At 30.8% G+C, this 20078-nt stretch overlaps 1 protein-coding gene across 2 annotated transcripts in view; it reads right to left on the bottom strand.

Moving 5' to 3' along the window:
• The window catches only part of LOC121116650 (protein amalgam), a 57439-nt gene extending 43309 nt beyond the window's left edge, over window positions 1-14130 (bottom strand). For both annotated transcript variants that reach the window (XM_040710916.2, XM_040710917.2), the window contains exons 1-2: window positions 13992-14130; window positions 13115-13220 (exon numbers count right to left, since the gene is read on the bottom strand). The gene's annotated coding sequence lies outside the window, so the exon portion shown is untranslated. The remainder of the gene's footprint in view (window positions 1-13114; window positions 13221-13991) is intronic.
• Window positions 14131-20078: the final 5948 nt, after the last annotated feature.

Genomic DNA, 20078 nt, shown 5'->3' with positions numbered 1-20078 from the left:
AAATTAGTCATTCTACTGCGAGTTTTGGGTTTCTACTCTATATCTATCAAATGCATAGGTACTTTTGGAACGTTGGAGTCAATGTGGTTATCTTCTACGTATGTACATTCATATCCAGTAAAAATTTCAATCCTCAAGTCTCGCATATATTTATGTAAAGTAAATTGAGCTTTTGAAAGATTGTTTATTTTTTGATTTTTTACAACTATATTTCAATTATTGAATCATGAGTTGCAAATAATGCAGAGCAGCAGGGGGGTTAACTCATACCTAAAGAATAACAAAAAGGAAATCATAATCTTGTAAAAATATTTTTATACATCTATAATTAATTTGGACAAAATTATCAGGCAATGCCGTATGATTTTCTAAAATATGCTCTGAGCTTTAGTGGTAATGAAATCAAATTTCTTTTTGATTAGGGCCAATAGAAAAATATGTAAAATTAGAGTATTTAATGAAATTTAAAAATTCAAATAATAAACACACCATAAGTGATCCCTGACATTAGCTATACCAAGTGGTTCATTAAAATCCGAACATTTCAAATTTTAAACTTCGACAAGATATAATTCATTAATTAAGAATAGAATTTCAATGAAATTAATACTAAAATAGATGTGTGTCTGAGCTCTCTTAATAATTAGAGTAACCATTTTAAGCGGCTTTTATAACTTTCCGGTGGCGGAAGAAGCCTGGCACCCCCTGCAGATATATTCCTCTATCATGCAATTCCAGTGCTTGCTGACACCTAAAAGGTGTAGTCGAAGGGATTGGACTCAGGGCTGTAAGGGACTTTTTTATAGCTCTCTAGATAGTCTGGTGTGAAACTTTAGAGATCTCTTGCATGGCCCCTCGTTTACTTAATGGGATTGGCCTGGGATGTTTTCTTTAACTCTTGTGGTCCAGTTTAGCCTTTTTGACAGAGCCCTTCTTCCTCTCCATCCTTTGGGACTTCTGACGTCGTAGATGGTGGTCCTGGAGACGCCCAACTCCTTAGAGTGCGGGAATAGAATCACATTCAAATTTTCTCGACTTGTACGTAAGCTAAAGAGCTCACGTGTATTTAGTTTTGTAACTAATTGTTTATTCTTTAATATATACAAATATGAATTAATTTCAATCACTGAGCCTTCATTCATTATTGAATTAGTTAGTGTTCAATTTTCAATGGGCCACCCGGTATACTAAAATTTAAATAAAAAAATGTAGAGCAGTTTCCCTTGATGCCTTACAAAAGAAGCAAATCATCTCTACATTAGACTTCCCATAACACACTATCCAGAGATAGGGCCTTGGTATTTAAAGTTAATTCCTTCATATTTACTTGCTAGTGGTAAAAATACTAACTAAATCCTAACAATTAAATGACATGGGGGTTACGAGAAGAAAAATGTAGACTTGTAAAAAGGATTTTTACAAGGTACCTTGTGACTTTTTTCTTGAAACTTCTTTAAAATTAATTGAAGGTGAGACTAAGTAGATATTTGTACAAATGTCAGAACATATAAAGTATTGGATATACTCAAGCATTATTTCAATCGCTTAGAAACAGAGAATTAAGTAGACTCTATTTAAATAGCGTATACATAATATTTAGTAAGAACTTCTACTTATTTCCTAATTATGGAAGAGGAAAATGTATGGAAGGAGATGGGGAAAAAATTCCTTAAATAGTATCATAATGTTCTCTAATATAAAATGATACAAAAAATAAAACAACAAAATTCCTAAATGTTGTTTATTCTGCTTGTCCCTTCAGTCTTTTCCTCATTCTCATATTTACTTCGTCAATAGCATTTCATTCAGAGTGTGTAGTCGAAATAAATTATCTGAAAAACAGTACATATCCACTAGAATTTAAATACTACATACATATTGAGTATTCACATATAAGAATATATATTTTCAATTCCTTTTTCAAGCGTTGAAGATGTTAAATTAAAGATTAGAAAGTCCCCTTTTTTTTACCTTTTTGGAATATTGTTAATTTTGTTTAAAATATAAGAAAACAAATTTGTTAAAAGATTATGTGAAATAAATATTTATTTACTGAATTTTTACTCCCTAACAAGATCAATCTACATTATATGATTGGAGTGGATTTTTCGACTTCTTCGATGAACAGTGCTCCATAAAATATGCCCTCCCGGTATAAAAAGGAAACCGAAAATGAACTTGGTAATCCTAACAATTTGAAGAATATTTTGGAAGAGAGCAGTTTAGCTATCATGATGTGTTATTAGATCAGCTGCAAGCAGCTGTTAGAGCAATGAAATAAAGACAAATCCCACTCCTTATATAGTAAGGACATATAGACTGAAATTACTCCGAGGTTGATGCTAAATTCTACTCAGTGTTCAACAATGACTTGCACTTATGACTCCCGAGAAAGCATCCATTATTACTCTCCGTCTTTCATAAGCAGATAACTGTGAAGATGGAGTTGTTTTGATCAAGTACAACTCAACATTATAGTATACCAATTATTCCATTTGACCAAGGAATTGTCTTTGAAGTTTGAATTTGTTCCCATCTACTATACCTTTCAAATAGTTTTCTAGATGCTTTCTACCTACAACATAAGCCTCAACATAAGTTGGACACAAGTGTTCATCTTCAGTAATCAAGGGGTCATGGAACAACCCTGTTTTTTCTAGAGAAAATAAAAATTTCACCTTGAAGAATAATTTATGCATTGCCATATTATGTATCTTTTCAAAATTTGTCTAATAATATCAATTACCGAAATTGAGTCATAGATTGGAGACTTTCTCAATCGAATTCTATGGGCAGACGCAATAAACATGGGTCGTAATTATAAATATTAAAAATATATACTATCATGAAAAAGTAAAAACAATTAAGAGGGAATGCGAAAATGTAATAAATAAAAATTATATTTATAAATTGTTTCCCTCAATTATAGACCACCACCATCTCATTTGTATTCCTTTGAAACATATAACATTGAAAACAATTGCTAAAAATATTTGTGAAAAGGTACAATTCAGATCCTTACATCAAACTTCTGGATAAAAAAGTGCTACTTTGACCGAGAGAAAAGTTCAGGGACAACTTTTTTTTCACTCAAGATAGAGCTCATTGTCATTGCACATCTAAGACCCAGGTCTTCCCGAGAGACAACTTACAGACCTCAACATGTGGTCGCCTTCCTCTTCAGACGAAAACCCCTGTTCCATAATTTGTTGCCGACGAGAATCCAAGTTCATAATGCCCTTTTTGTAGAAGCCCTTGTCCCTATTTGTAAAACATTTTGGACATCCAATTTTCACAGGGCTCTATTGAAGCCAAATTTGGACTTCAAATCGCGAGAGCGATTGAAGGAACATGGTTCCTCTCATATTCAAGTTTCTTTTTGTATCCAGCTTTCTGCAAAGGATTCAAAAGGGTTTCATGGTCAATGTTCAGCTCTCAGGCGAGTATTGGTGCCGTATACATTACAATTTTTCTTGGTCACTTTTGACGTGTTTTTTTCCTTTCAGGAAGTAAAAATGTAAAATTTGGGGAATTTCTTAATCAGAAACCTCCATACCCAACCCTCAATAATTCACGACTGAACTGGCTAAGTGCTATACTGTTCAAAAAACGTGTGTAGCATACAGGCACACCTTTATAACGTTAGTATGTTAGTATATAATGTTCCGATGTGACCAATAGTGAACAAGATATATTTAGTTTGAAAAAAAGGCGGGAAATATGAAATTACTTATTCTCCAAACTGTTATTATACAAATTGTACATATCAACTCTATTTTTCTTTTTTTTTAAATGCACCTGTTTACCTATGTACGTATTATTAATTGTCGTCACCTTTTTTATTTCCTTTCCTTTCCCTTTCGAGCAAAGATCCTAATTAAATGATTAATAATATTTACCACAACTACATACACTGAAGGATGATATAGTTAACTTATAATTGGAAAAAGTCTTTTCTTAAACCCTCATAGAGAGAATTCTCCCCCTTTTTCTTTCCTTCATCTCCTACGTAGAGTATAAAAAAGGACTGTAAAAATAGAGAATCAGTAATAGTAAATAATTCTTATGTATGTATACTCCAATTAAGAGGAAACTCATATTATGTGTTATGTGATAGGAAAAATCTAGAGGAACTGAGTTTTTATTTTCCTTCATTAAGCACGAACGGGATTGACGTATGTTCATTGTACATACAAATGTATGTAAATAGGCTAACATTTATTGAGTCCTGATGATCAGTTAACACAGCATATTAGGGGATATGTACATATTATGTAGATCTAAACTTGTTATTCAAATTGATGGAGACACAAAAGACCTTAGGGAGTTGTAAGTAACTGTAACTACAGATAAAGTCCGCTTATCGTATATTACTAGCAGAGGTACCCGGTATTCCTCAGAGTTAATAGACAAACTTGCATTAATAGATGAGAATAATAGTATCCGCTGGTAGGTTTGTGTCAGGCTTTATTTTGTACTCAAAACTGCAATCCCATCCCGTTCAGCTTCAGTCTAGTTCAGTTCTGCATATCAGTCCTAACAACTTATAAATTTTAGTCCTTGATGACGTCATTCAACTTTATTTTTCCTTTTTTAAAAGAACGGACAGTCTAAGGGAGCGGTTTAAAGGGCGTCTGCATGATTATGTTTCGGGTGGGCTTTGTTTTTTTCACAATCCATAGCTATTCCCTAAAATTAAATTTTCGGAAAAAAATTCAAAAATCCACAGCTGTTCTTAAAAAATTATTTTTTGCATCGGTCTTTATTTAATACCGAAGACTGGAGTACCGTCCTGTTTAATCTCAGTCTAGTTTAGTTCAGCAAATCAGTCCTGACAACTTATAAATGTTGGTCCTTGATCACGTGATTCAATTATATTTTTATTTATTTATTTACTACGGGCATTCCAAAGTCTTAAAGGCCGGTTCCAGGGGCGTTTGCATGATTATATTTTGGAGTTTTTCAGAAAATTCAGAAATCCAGTTATTCAAAAAAATTCAAAAACCATAGCTGTTATTAAAAAATTCAAAAAACCACTGTTGTTTTTAAAATTAATTTTTTTGGGAAAATAATTGCAATATAAAGTTTCTTGGAAAAAATTTCAAAGCCACAGTTGTTCTTAAAAAATTAATTTTTTTGGAAAAAATTTCAAATTAATAATTTTTTTTGAAAAAAATATTGATAAATTAATTTTGAAATATTAAATTTTTTGGAAAAAAAAATCATATGTTGAAGAAGGGTATTATGAATGAAATTTTGATTGATGAAAATGGTAAAAAAAATTGAAAATCAGATATATATTAACCAAGCAATAATCAATTACTACATGGAATTATTAGAATGTAAAAAATATAAATTGTCAAATGGTATTTGTGATCAAAGTAGAAATGTTACAGTATGAACATAATGAAAATAATACCTTCACATGCAATACCCAAAGCCTTCCCCAATTATCGCAAATAATGAGAAAATGTTTTGACGAAGAGATAACTGAAAGAGAAATTGAGGATTATATAAAGCTCTACAACAAAAAGAATAAATCTTAAGGCCGGATGGTTTCCCAATGGAATTTTATAAGAAATATTGTTCTTTATTAAGCCCCTTGTTAAAACAAATGTAAAGTGATGCAATCTCACGAGGATTTTTCGATAAGCATATTACATTCGGAACGCTTACATTAATTCCCAAAAATAAAAAGATCCCAGATATGTCCAAAACCTAAGGCCACTAACAATTTTAAACACCTCCTATAAGATATAAAGTGTTGGGCTTAGTAAGAGAGGGACACTATCTATATTAGCCATGGGCCAACTAATCAGGAAAACTGACTTGGCAGATTTGATAAGGGGCATCAACTTTGAGACTTCTGTACACAGGGTTGAAGCTTTTGCGGATGATTTGAATGTTTTGTATTCTGGGAGATTTGAAGTCGTCCAGAAATCTGTGAGTTGTACAATATAAATTCTTAAAACTTTCGAGAGAATGTTCTGGATTGAGAATTAATTTCGTTAAGTCAAAAATTCGCATCAACATAGAAAATATCTTACGTGGTCAAGAAATACAGATAGTACCAAAGATAAAAATCCTTGGAGCTATAATATCTATCATGGGGGGACTCTTTTGAAAAAACCTGAGAGAAATCGAGGAAAAAGGAGGAAAGTTTCTGCTAAATATACATATTTTGTTGGGAGGAACCTACCAGGGAGAATACATATTTGGAAGTCTATTATCCTTCCTAAAATAAAGCATCTGTTAAGAACTACACCATATTATGAGAAGTGTTGAGCAAGAGAGAGGAGTTGTGTGCAGATTTTCTGGTCTGGTTCGACCAGAAAAGGATAACGTGGAAGTGAATTATCTGTCCTAACAAGTATGAAAGTGGCTTTGAAGGTATCCGTGTTTCGATGATAGACACTGCAGACCTTCAGGGGCTGTATCAGGGCCGTAGGGGGCTAAAATAGTCAAAAAAGAGTTCAAAAGAACTCAAAAAACTTATTCAAAAGAGGCTTGTAACAGAAGAGATAGGTTTCTTTAACTGTTGTGTCAAAAGTGACTAATCCCCACTCAAAGGGTTCTTTCCAGCCATTTTTTTAGCTCTCTGGACAGTCTGGTATGAAACCCAAGATATCTTGTATGGGTCCTCATAGACTTGAGGGGATTGGCCTGGTCTGTTTGCATAAATCCTCCGGATCCAGTTTGGCCTTTTTGACAGAGCCCTACTTCCTTTCCAAAGTTTAGGACTTGCTGACGGTGTAGAAGGTAGTTCTGGAGACGCCCAACTGCTTGGAGTGTGCGAATGTAAATTCTTCGATCACGTTCAAGAGTAATTTTCTGAATTTGTAGGTAAGCTAGAGAGTACCTATTTTTTTATTCTTTAAAATATATAAATACCTTCCTTAATTATTGAATTGGTAAGTGTTCAGATTTCAATGGAAAAAGCAAAGAATATTCTATCTTTTCTCCGGCTCAACAAAAATGAGGGCAAAGCTTCACTCTTTTTTGATGAAAAAAAAATTCCCCGTTGATGCCACTGCAAATAAGCTAAAGAGCCGCTACATCCCAACCGAACATCCTGTTAATGTCTATGTCTATAAAATATTGGCCAGTATTGATGTTATAAATGCAGTAAAAAAATTAATTTGGATTTTCTCCTTTTCTTGATTCTAGTTCGAGATTGTTTTTATATTGACAAACCAAATATGGTGTGTTATTGTTTTATGTTCCATAAATAAATTGGTTGGATGCAAAAACCAACTAATACTTATATGATCAATAAAATCCTTGATACTGTTCTAGAATTTACATTGATGCGCAGTTTAAGTAATTGGACTACATACAGACGTAAATATAATCAAATTGGACTCTACTTGGATTTTTAGTACTGGGACTTTTTCCACCTCCTCTTTTTTGATACGACTGTTGTAATAGATTAACTCTTAACACAATTTTGTAACAAAATATTTCTTTAATAAAGTATTTTCTATCTATTCCTTTATTTTACTTCTTTTATTCCTTTCCGGCACATAATTTAATTTAACTATTGTCCGCCCCTAAACCACATTTTCTATTCCTTAAAAAACGTTTATTTAGTTTAGATATCTCCTAATAATATATTTAAATGAAAAATACAATCATTGAAAATATTTTTTTTCTTATATTTTTTTGTAGTTATTAACTATAAAAATTTAAAAAAGTTTGACAAAGGCAAAAATATTCAAAAGAAAAATGAAATTTTGTCGGTTGACGATAATCATTTGTAAATCCAAATTTAGTTGGAGATTACTAAAATTATAAGCCGAGTGGCGATCAATTAAGTTGGCTATGAGAATACTTTTTTATCCACTAAGATACCTTCCCCCGGACTTCTGCCCTGTGGGGTTAATATTTTTTTATTTAGAATATGCTTACACCAGAAACAATCTTTAGTAAAAGTTAAGAAAATGAGAAAATGTTCATTTGTTTATTTATTAGACCTATTTTCGTCAATTATAGGCTTTGTATTCAAACCTCTGGCATGAACTGAGATACCCAAGAATGTTATCTATAGTTTAGATCCTTCATTTGATTTATATACTTAATTTATCTCTCCTATATCCACTTTCAAATCAAATCTATAATTTCCTAATTCTTTCATTGTGACGATGAATTTTTGCTACTTGAATTGCAATTTGTGACGCCTCCAAAGGATTCATCCAACTCATTTTTAGAGAGAAATTGAATAATAGTTCAGGAATTCAAATGACTCAATTTTATGAAGAATTTAATTATATTCAAAACCTGAGTAAACCTTCGTCTGTGGTCATAAAAGATGGAGCGTAGCCCTGAAGATTTGATGCAGATATATAATTGTAAGTCCTTGTTGGACTCAGAGTAGATTTGGGGATAGATATCGGAGTGATTCGAGCAAATGTCCTTGTTTATATCCTTTTATCCTTCTTTCCTAGTTACAGCTGATTGTAGCTGCTCAAATGCAACGTAATGAACATTATTCTTTCTCTCCTCCTAAACATTCTACAAATTGTCAGGGTTACCATGTTGATTTTCGGTTTCTTTTTTTTAATATGTTCATTCTACACTGAATTTTCAACATTGATGATGATTACTTAAGTTACTCGTCTTTTTAAAAACAAAGAGAATATATATATACTATTTAATTAGATTATTAAAAGTAAACATAACTATTGGTCTTCAATGGTTATTATTTGACCAATGCAGGATATATCAATAAATAAACCACTATTCAGCAAAAAAATATATATATATTTGTTCTTCCAAATCAGTTAATTCCTTGTGAAAATAAGGAGAATCACAATAATGAATAAAAAGGGGATATGTGTAGAAGGAGCTGAAATTAGGTGTTAACTGCGAGTGAGTCCATGGAAGAGTAAGAAACAAGAAAGTGAGAGAGATTCATTATTTAATATTGTATAAATAAACATTGATGTTGGCTATTAATTATACAGTCAAAGGGTTGCATTATTAACGGAGGAAGGTTAGTAATAGCAACAAATATTAGTTCTTATTAGTTGACTTGAGTACAAATTACAAACCATTTGTCAGAAAAAAGAAAAAAAACAAAAACAAAAACATTCCTAATTTAGACTGCTCAAGATAGTAGGTCCATTAGTGTGAGGCTCATGCTACGTAATAATCATGAAAATCTGCTGTATTTATTGGCAGACCCGTTAATTTGTAATTGGTAATCTAAAGAAGGAAATTTCTTTTCCTTAGCAGTGCTCATTATTATTAAATTCCTGAGTAGGGAACAGCCTTTCCTAAATAGATTCAATTATAATCAAAACCTGAGTAAACCTTCGTATGTTCTCATAAAAGACGGAGCTCTAACCCTTGAGGATTTGTTGCAGAGTTATAATTATAAGTCCTGTTGGACACAGAGTAGAATTTGGGATCAACAACCCATTAATTATAGCAAATTTCCATGTTTATAACATTTTCTCCTTCCTCCCTCCTCGCAGCTGATCGTAGTTGATGTAATGAAACGTCATGAATATTATTATTGTTTCTCTCCTCGAAAAGGCTTATTCGTAGAAGAGAAAATTATTTGAAAAAAAACAACTAAGCATTCATTACTAATGATACTAATTTCTTACTTAATGTAAATACCAGGCAGATGAATTTTGTGTCGTAATCTTTTTCAGAAGTGATATAAGTCATAATAGACGCATTCATTCATCCATCTAAGTGTGAGTGCCAGAGATTGAAATAATATTAAATGCAGATATGTTAAAAACAAAAACTAACGTGATCACCCTGTCAATTTGAAGAATGTTTTTGAGGTGAGCAGCTATGAGATGGAAAAAAATCAACACACACCCAACGTTGTATATAGAAATGACATAGACAAGGATTATAGCGATGTTGCTTTTCAATTCTCTTCTAAGTCAAAAAAGGCTTACACTTATAACTTCACAATCAGTCCTCAGAGTCCCTCTTTGTCTTTCATACACTAGGCCTTACTTTATGCCTATTTTTCTCCATTCAAAAATTTATAATTATAATATCTTTATAATTAAAAAAATCATCTTCAGATTGCAATTATAAAAAGAGCACGATCTTCAATTTTCTTATTATATAACCACACAGTACCAAAAAAAACCACATCATTCATTAACCCTGTGACCAATATATAGGAATGATAACTTATAAACACGTAGATGTGAATAACGTGAAAAGTAAAAATGATTAAAAAGTCATCAGAGGCAATGGTCAGTTTAAAAATAGAATGAATCGTAAAGAAATTAGAAAAAAGGTTACTTGAAAACATTTTTTCCCAAAAAAAAGTCAAATGGACTCCGAGTTGGACTTACTTAAAAAAGGATAAATTTGCGTTTTTGGGGGGAAGGGGTAAAGAAAATAACCACATAAGTATACATGAAGGGAGGGTGGGTGGGGGATGCGGGTAAAAGGCCAAATGGTTTATGAATTAACCCTTAAGCTTCCTAACCAAAGTTTGGGAATGGGTGGAATATCCAAAAATAAAGTTGGCTAAAGGTATGTACCTTCATTTGATTTATGAGATTAAACCATATAAGGTCCTAGGTATCACATTTGATACATGCTTTTTAGAATCCTGGATTTAAGCAGTTTGAAATATGGACAAGTATATAATTTAAAAAAATGCAAATTACTTATTTCTGACCTTTTAGTGTTGTTAGATTACAAATTAGTGTTACATGTAGTAAATCATTCATTTTATTAAACATTGGCAAGAAAAGTCAGTGAGTTACTTTGAATTTCAATTTTACCAAAAATTCTAAAATTTAGATAAAAAAACCCTCAAAAATCTCAAATTATAAAGTAAAAAAATTGTCAAATAATATTTTTTTTTTCTAAGAAATTAAGAATGATCTTACTTTCAAAAGCTCATGCAATTATGATCTCACATTATCCTAGTGAGCGTTATTGGATTGTTAAAAAGTATATATATAGAAAGGTATATGATTTGTCAACATTAACAAAGTCCTCCCATATTTTGAAATATCAGGTGTTTTGCTTTTATTTTAAATAATTTCCTTTAATTCAAGTACATTTTTTTAATTGATAAGGAACATATAAAAATTTAAAATTGTTCATGATAAAAAATAAGTCATTATCCGACAATATATATATTTTTTAAATGTTAGTTTATTGACTTATTATCTCCTGGTGATTCGACATTTATAATAAAGAGTTCTTAAGAATCAAAATCTTACTTGTGTATTAATTACCTAGAGTTATCTATATACTGTACTTCAAAGCTTCATCAGTAAAATACATGAATAAAATGCTAAATTATGTATTACATATTAGAATTAATTACTAAATTATATATTTTTATAAATATTTTTATGTCCTGCGTTAATCACAACTTTTATCTAATCTACACATATTTAGAAATTTGCAATACCTATGCACACGTTTCCATCTGTAGTATTTAAGGGGAATCGAATGCATCTCTAAAAACTTACTGTTTAGATTTATGTTATCTAACAAATAAACATTTCAGTGAAATTGAAAATGGACATATTTCATTTTTTGTAAAGTTAAAATATTGACCTCGTTAGCTTATGTGTAAAAACTCATTTTGTTGGCTTAAATAATAAAATACAAATAGTACTAAAATACTAGCAGTTGCATAAAAAAGGTAGTGCATTTGAAATCAAAAAGCTGATTGTTCTAGTACAAAATAAAAATACCTCTTAGAACAAACTTAATATTGCCATAAAAACAATCGGGTGTTCCTACCTTTTTTTTAAAACTTGTTAAAAGCTTTATTTTGTCATACATGGTAAAAAAAAATAGCGTTGAAGTCATTTGATAAATATCTATGGCCCGTAAACACAAAAGCAAGATAAAAAGAGTCATATCGGAGTCAAATTATGTATCCTAAATCAAATGAAGATAACTGTAGATAACGTTCTTGGGTTATGTTAAATCATCCCAAAAATTTGAATACAAAGGCTAAAATTGATCAAAGTATCTCTATGAATACTTGGGTTTTAGGAATAAATATATTGTGTTAAAAAAATTATAAAGGATTTATCCTTTTCCTGACCTTTGTTCAAGATTGTTTTTGTAACGTATTGAAATTTCCAACCCTATTTTTGAATGTATATTTTTTAAATTAAGCGGCGTTATTTCAAAATTATTAGTGACGGGACGATTAATTGGAATCGGAGAATCGAGAGAATAATGTTTAATTTGAGATTATAATTCATATTTATTACTCGTATTTAACTATTTATTACTTTTCTAAGTTATGAAAAAAAAATATAGCCCCCCCCCCCTTTAAAAAATTTTTCCATTTTACTAGAAAATTTGAAAATTTTTATTCAAAAAATTAAATATTACCAATTTTCTTTAATTTTTCAAATTTTTTTCCAAAAATTTTATGTAAGAAATTGAATTTTTCAATTTTTTTGAGAACAACTGGGATTTACGAATTTAAAAAAAAAAAATTATAATTAGTGATGAGACGATAACAAATAGAATCCTTATGCCGATTCCGATACGATTCTAGTAAAAATTCCCAATGCCGATTCTATAATATTTTATATAAGATTGAAAAATACCATTTTGCTATAGGGGGTATCCACATGGTTATATTTTTTGAAATTTTTTGGTAATATTTTTGAATTATTAAAAAAATTTAAATATCAAGTTGTATGTTTGAATTTTTGTTCAAAAAATTGAATATTTGAATTTTTGTTCAAAAAATTGAATATTTGAATTTTTGGTCAAAAATTGAATATTTGAAATTTGTATTAAAAAAAAAATTTGGATTTTAAAAAACAAAATCCAAAAAACAAGCCCCTCCCCACTTAAAATATAATCCTGTGGATGCCCCTGATAGGAAAATGGTATTTTTTCACTCTTATTTAAAATATTACAGAATCAGCATTTGGAATTTTTACTAGAATCGTATCGAGATTCTTTTCGTAATCTTCCCATCACTAATAATTATCTTTCAAAATTTATGCTCAAATCATTACTTCCAAATATTTACATATATTTCTATATTTTACACACCTGTACTGAAAACATTTGATCACAAATTAATTGGCAAAATAAGCTTTAAACATATTATAATTATTATCATGTTAAATTCTCTTACCTGGATGATGGATAATGAAGAATTCTTTTACAAATTGACCACTATCAGCGTATGCAAATCGTTAATAAGCCTTGATATAATATGTATGCATGTCAAAATATCTCCACTGGAAAGTGAGTTTAATGGATTAGTACTAGAGTTGTATAAATGTAATCAAATTAATTAGGCCTCTATTAGTCAAGGGAAAAAATATTTGAAGCTATATTATATTTGTTTTAGAATGGGCTGTTAATAATTACAGCGTAAATAGACTTTTCAATACCGAATGCGGTTTGAAACAATAACGTAGATCAAAATTTCCTGCTCTAAAAAAGACTATAATAATGTTGTCACGATACCCAGATTTTTGTTCTGTATTTTGATACTTTTCTGAGTTAAAAAAAAACAAAAATAAAAAGGTCGTTAAAGGAAATACATATGTTCTAACAGAAGATGATTGTTCGGGATGGTTAGGATTTGGTTAGCATGGACATTAGAGGACGTTATAAAAAACAATTTACTTTCTTACTTTGTTTTATTGTGGACAATTTTTTAACTCAGAAATTTGAGGGGTATCTACGTTATCGAGAGGACATTTTATAATATGGCGTTATGACACTTCTACTACCGGTTCTAATAACAATTTAGTAAAGTAATTATGCATCAGTACTCCTGTAAAAGCTATTAGTAGCGAAAGTCGACATAAAAAGATTATTTAACCTTTCTAAAAAAATGTAATTTTTTATTTTTGCAAATTTTACCAATCCATACTAAAGTTGGACCAAATTAATTAAAATTATAAGCATCTCAGACCGGTCTAGGATTTACTGACCCGAACCCAACAAACTAATATTTATTTACAAAATACAGAGATTTGTATGAAAAAAAATATACATACCAAGAAATATATAATATTGTTTCCTTGAATTTTATTCGTATTTTTACTCAATAGTCTATCTATATTTTATAGAAATTTCAAACACAAAACCTTCCGTCAATGAGGAGCTTCATCGTTCAACAAGCCCTAAAAATTGAATAAAAACAAAAAGCAATAATAATGGGATGAAAGGTGAAGAGAGAGAGGGAGAGAGATTCAACGGGATTTTCTCTTGCCTCTCATTTCCATCTTCTTTTATTTACTTACTTTTGAAAATGAAAGTCGCGCAATTTGACGGTGAGTTCTTTTCGACGATGACGACGGGAGAAAAGGAAACTCAACTCTCGCAGAGACTGACGGCGTTTTTTTATTATATTATCTGATATTTCTTTCTATTTGATACCATATTGTTTAGAAGTATATATTTTTTGTTTAAATAAATGAAAAAAAACCAATTTTTTTGGCAATAGGTTATTGATACAATGAGCTTTCTCTTTTTGACGGAGATAAATGTGAGCTTATTTATATATTATTATAATCTTTTTTTTTCTAAGGAAAATAGAGCTGAGACTTCTTTTAGGTTTTTATTTCATTAGCTTGGATATTCTTTGAGGTAGAGGGTGTGGCATTAAAACGTGGATTTGAGAGGTTGCTTTAGAAATAACTCAATATTTTTTTTCAATAATAACAAAACAAACAAAAAAATAACAAAACTTGTAAATAAGGCCTTTGTAAACTTGCTCACTCAACATAGCAACCTTCAGCATCAATCATAGCGTTTAAATGTCGCCTAAGGGCCTTGCAGGAGTTAATGAAAAACTCCTCAGATAACTTTTCCCACACAGCCACTATGGAGGCTTTCAATGAGTCCACATTTGGGTGTGGACTTTTGTTGGTCTTTCTTTCAAAAGTGCATCATACAGAAAAGTCCAGTGGGGGTTGATCTGGTGAGGAAGGGGGCTACATCCTCATTGATATTCTTCTCCAAGCTGGAAAGGAACTCCGGATTCCTATTTAAATTCTGTCCTCCACTTCCTGATTTCATGGAGAGGTCTTCTTCATCTTGGCACCTTAAAAACCAAGCTCCTGAAGCACTTCACATTGTCCATATTCCTCACCTGAGATGTGCTGCTTTTTGGCTTTTTAATCACTCACGAAAACGAAATGATCGAATTTTTTTGTAGTTTGTTTAGGCACAAAAAATGGTTGAACCTGATTTCCAAAAAATAATCACCAAAACTTGTCTCTACAGGTTGGGCTGAAATAAACTTTGAAAAAATAAAGGAATTGGTTCATAGCATTAAATTTATTATTTATTCAACTTTAGAATTGAAAACTAGCAAATTGAGAGTGCAATAACTACTATTTGATGTATCCAAAGTATTTTCTCTCAGCTGCAATGACAACCTCGACACATGACCAAATGAGCAGTAAGCTGAGCGAATCTCCTCGATGGACAGACCTCCCATGCCCTCCTTATGGCTCACTCAAGGGAATCAATGCTGTTGAAGTGGGTGCTTTAAGACTATTTTTCCATGGTGTTCCACCAATAATAATCTAGAAGGTTGAGGTCGGGAGATGTTGAGGTCCATAATTCTGAGGCTAAGAAACTCACTAGTTTTGATTTGGGAAAGTGTGGCAATGAATTTCATTTTGTTCTTGTGAATTCATTTGTTAAGCTTTTTGGACGAAATTTGACAAAAATAAAGAAAAATAACAGTATTTTATTTGTTCACTTTAGCTAAACTGGAAAAAGGGTTGCCAGATGGCGTAAATTAGCATCAAAGTCATTTAAGTTTAATTCTGGACAGCCTGTATACAAAACTACACAAAATATATTGATGCTTTTGTATGTTGAAGCAAGTGTTAACATCGATTTAGTATCATTTGTGCTTTAAAAAGGCATAGATAAATATCTTTAAAGCTTTCTTTACTTTGAAAGAGGCTCGAATTTCTATTTGTAACAAATGGTTCTTAAATGAAATGTTGTACTAGACATATACCCCTATTGAAAAAAAGGAATTGTGATGTAAGAATACGCAAATTAAAAATAATTTAAAAAAATGCGATACAGGAAAACCAATTGCAGGTAGTTTTGTACCTAGCTAAAACTTTATTTTTCTATATTTTTTCTTAATTATACAATTATTATTATTTTTTTTTTTTGTAAATTTAATACATACACAAATCTTTTATGCAAAATGTTAAATATCACAAGGGAACGGAGTCCTCGTATTTCTAAATTAAGATAAAACAAAAATAATTTGCCTTTAATGGTCTCATAAATTCTCTCTGACACTCGACTACTTATCCATTCAGTACCCTAACATTTAGAGAAAAAATGTTGTGGAGATCTCTTTTTCGATTTATCGAAAAAAAATTGTCTCTCATCCAGAAATGTTCTATAAATGTTTCCAAAGTGTAAAGTATTGGTTATGGTTCTGTAAATGAGTCAATGTATGGAAAAGGTTATAATTGATAGCAAATTGCAGGCAGTTTTGATGTGGTTTTGAGCAACGTGTACATTACAATCCCATAAGGCTCTATGATGATGAAACTGCTCCAGAAAAAAGGATATAAGAAATTTTTGGTCAAATTAATAGTCACTTAGTCATATACCGGGTGGTCCATTAAAATCTGAACACTTAAGGTTGGCTACATTAATGATGAAAAGAGCTCAGACACACATCTGAGTCTAGTATTAATTTCGTAGAAATTATATTGTTTATTAATAAACTATATCTTGTTGAAGTTTAAAATTTAAAATGTTCAGACTTTAATGGACCAGTTGGTAAAGACTATATTTTTAGTCCAAAAACACTGTGAATGCAGCATTTATATACTCGGATATTGGGATAATGGATGGAAAATTAGGCTAGCAGGGTCAAGATTTATATTTGTAGTAGAAAAAAGATACGCATCCATAGAGGAAAAAATATTTGGTGTGTTAAGATCCTTCGAACGAACAAGATACAAATTGAGTAGCTACGTGTGAGTTTGCACATGAAATACACTGATGATTTGTTGGAGAGTTATTTGATATAAAACCATAAACGCTACTTTTGTCTTTTAGTCGACGTCTAATCACTCTGAGCAATCCCGATACTACTATAAATCTTGGATATTTAAAAGACATCAGAATAATTGATGTGATATAAATCGTATAAAATCAATTAGCACTCATAACATTTTAAAACATATTTTTTTTTTCTAAAATGCATTATTTGTAAAGCAGAATATATTGATTAGAGTAGGTACAGTAAGACATGTTATCTAAAAAAACAGATATTTTTTTAGCAAATGTCTATGAAAAAAAATAGTTCAAACTTGTTTCGTATAAAAAAGACACTTAATATCCAAAGTGGTACCTATTGAATACATTGAGGAAGGTTATAATTATACCATTTACAATGTGAAATATTAAAATATAAGTTTAGAAACTATATTTTTAAATCACTGAAAAAGAAGGTTGATAAAACTTTTGGTTTTTGCCAAAACTATGCAAAAATCATTACTTTATATCCTATAGTTAAGCATTTTATTTTTTTCAATTTATTTTTAAGATTTTGAAATACTGGAAACATGTTACAGAATGATGCAATAGAGTAATAAAAACATGCACACACAAATATTCAAGACCTAAACTTTATTATATTTAGAATGCAATATAGGTTTTTTTGAATATCCATCACGCCCTCGTCAAGCTTAAAGATGGCGTAGATGCAGAATTGAATTATCACGATCACTGCCTCGGTGCTCATGATATATTTTTTCATTGGAAACCAGTGTGAAAAATTCCTTTCTTCTTACCGAGTCTCCGAAGCGTTCCATTACCAGCTCTCCAAGAGCGGATTTTACAGGATTTAAAAATTGGAAAATCCTACAGAAGTTGTGATTTCTTAGAAGCGAAGGATTCACTTCTGTAAATGCATCAACAGGAGGTGAATTTAGGTCACAGGATAGTTCAAGCAAATTGAACGTTTCTTTTGCATTAGCAATACTTTATCCTATAACAATCTGTACTTAGTCAACCATTATTTTCAAATAAAAACCGCTATCTCGCTGTTTTGTATAAAACGCCATCTATCTAGAAATAAAGGAAAATTATTATAGTACTGAAAAAATATGAAATTTTTTTGAATTTCTGATATTGGTTCATTGAATTGTAAAAATGTTAAGAGCCACTGTCTTAAAGTCTAGAAAAATGATTCTATAGTCTAAACTACGTAATAACTAAGAAAATATTCAGCCTTTCATCATTATAACTAATAAGTTGTATATGTAATCGCGAAGGTTTAACCAATATATAACGTTCCCTTAAGTACCAATAGAGGTAGTTGCGTACCGCCAGTGGGTCGTGTATCACAGTTTGCGATAATTTTTTGGGATAATGACAAAAATTCTCCGATTGGGGGAGGCACATGCTTCTACTTTTTTTTTGGTATGAAAGTGATATTTTTTTCATAAATTAATCTTAGTATCAATTTATTTGTGAAACAAAATAATTGAATGATGGGTCAATATTTGTAAAAAAAAAAAAATAAGTTAAAAAATATAAATTTTGAACATAATTCATTTTGTTAAATTGTTTTTTTCAAATAAAAATAAAAATTTGTAAAACACCATGGAAAAACTCTGATTTCATATACTGAAATTTGATGTAGGAATTTCAAAGAATTTTTGCATTTCATCGATTTTAAAAGTCGTTAACTCTTATACACCCCAGCATTTTATAAATTACAATACATTTTTAAAGTAATTATATAATACTTAAGCCTCAGGCTTAGCTTCTCTTATGTATGATGAATAATATAAATTTAATTTTTGTTACCGATTATCCAACATTCTTGGTGTTTCTATAAAAATGGGTATCATCAAAAATGTTAAAAATGAATTTTGTACAGACTCAATATGAGACAACATTTTTTTGGATAAAACTCCTTATCTTGTTTTGTGTAAATCCTTACCCAAAAAAAGTTTTACTCATTTTTCAAGATATATACTTTTAAGTTAATCCAAGAGCCTAATACTACTATTTTTTTTTACGAGGGTCGTTTGAAAAGTTCGTACAAAGTCTGAGAGATGGCTATACTGACACGTATCGATGTTATGTTTAGTTAATAGTATATCTGGGAAGAACACAGCCCAACTTTGAGCAAAATCGATCTTCCTTTTTGGCATTCGTTTGAATCGAGAAAGTGGAGTGATTTGCAAAAAATGGACGGAAAAAAATTTCATGTGTTGATTAAACATTACTTTATGAAAGACAAAACGCCTCAGTAGAATTTAAAAAATAACATGATAAATATTATGGGGACTCTGCATCTTCAATTAGAACAGTTTATAAGCGGTTTCAAAATTTTCAGAGTGACCATATGGGCACAAGTGACGCTAAACGTTTTGGACGCTCTGTTGACGTTACTACTCCAGAAATCATTGATAAAATCCATGATACGGTGATGGATGACATAAGAGTGAAGCTGCCTGAAATTACCATCATCAACATTTGAAAAGGACAAAGCTATCCAAAATGGGGTGTCGCAATTGCTCACGCATGATCAAAAATGAAATCGTCTGAAGTGTTGCAAGGACTGTATTGAGCTATTCCAGAAGAGTTTGAAGGTCTTTAAGCGTCTTTTCGTCAATGTGGATGAAACATGGATCTAAGCAATGGTTTATCAAGGGGGAATCCACGCCAAAAGACTTCGCTGTACTTCCTCGATTCAAACGAATGCCTAACAAAAACCAATTGACCAATTTGGCTGAAAGTTGGTGTGCTATTCTCTAAATATAACCTCGATACGCGCTAGAAGTGCTATCTCACAGACTTGGCACGGATGTTTCAAACAACCCTCGTAAATATGTGTTTACAGAAACAGCAAGAATATAGCATAAGTCGGATAAAAATTTGTATTTACAGAATTGCCACTTGGAACAGAATAACAGTAACATATTCTACGCATACATACATGCTAAAAATTACTTTAATCCATCCAATAATTTAAGAGATTATGTGTATCAGACTGATCAAATAATTTTTTAGTATCAGGGATCACACAAAAGAAGGGTAGAAACTAGAGAAAAAAAAATTTACTTGTTATACATTAG

The sequence above is a fragment of the Lepeophtheirus salmonis genome, chromosome 4, assembly GCF_016086655.4.
Source record: "Lepeophtheirus salmonis chromosome 4, UVic_Lsal_1.4, whole genome shotgun sequence".
Taxonomy (NCBI): domain Eukaryota; kingdom Metazoa; phylum Arthropoda; class Copepoda; order Siphonostomatoida; family Caligidae; genus Lepeophtheirus; species Lepeophtheirus salmonis.
The sequence above is the reverse complement of the archived record's forward strand: the minus strand, read 5'-3'. Positions and strand labels throughout refer to the sequence as shown.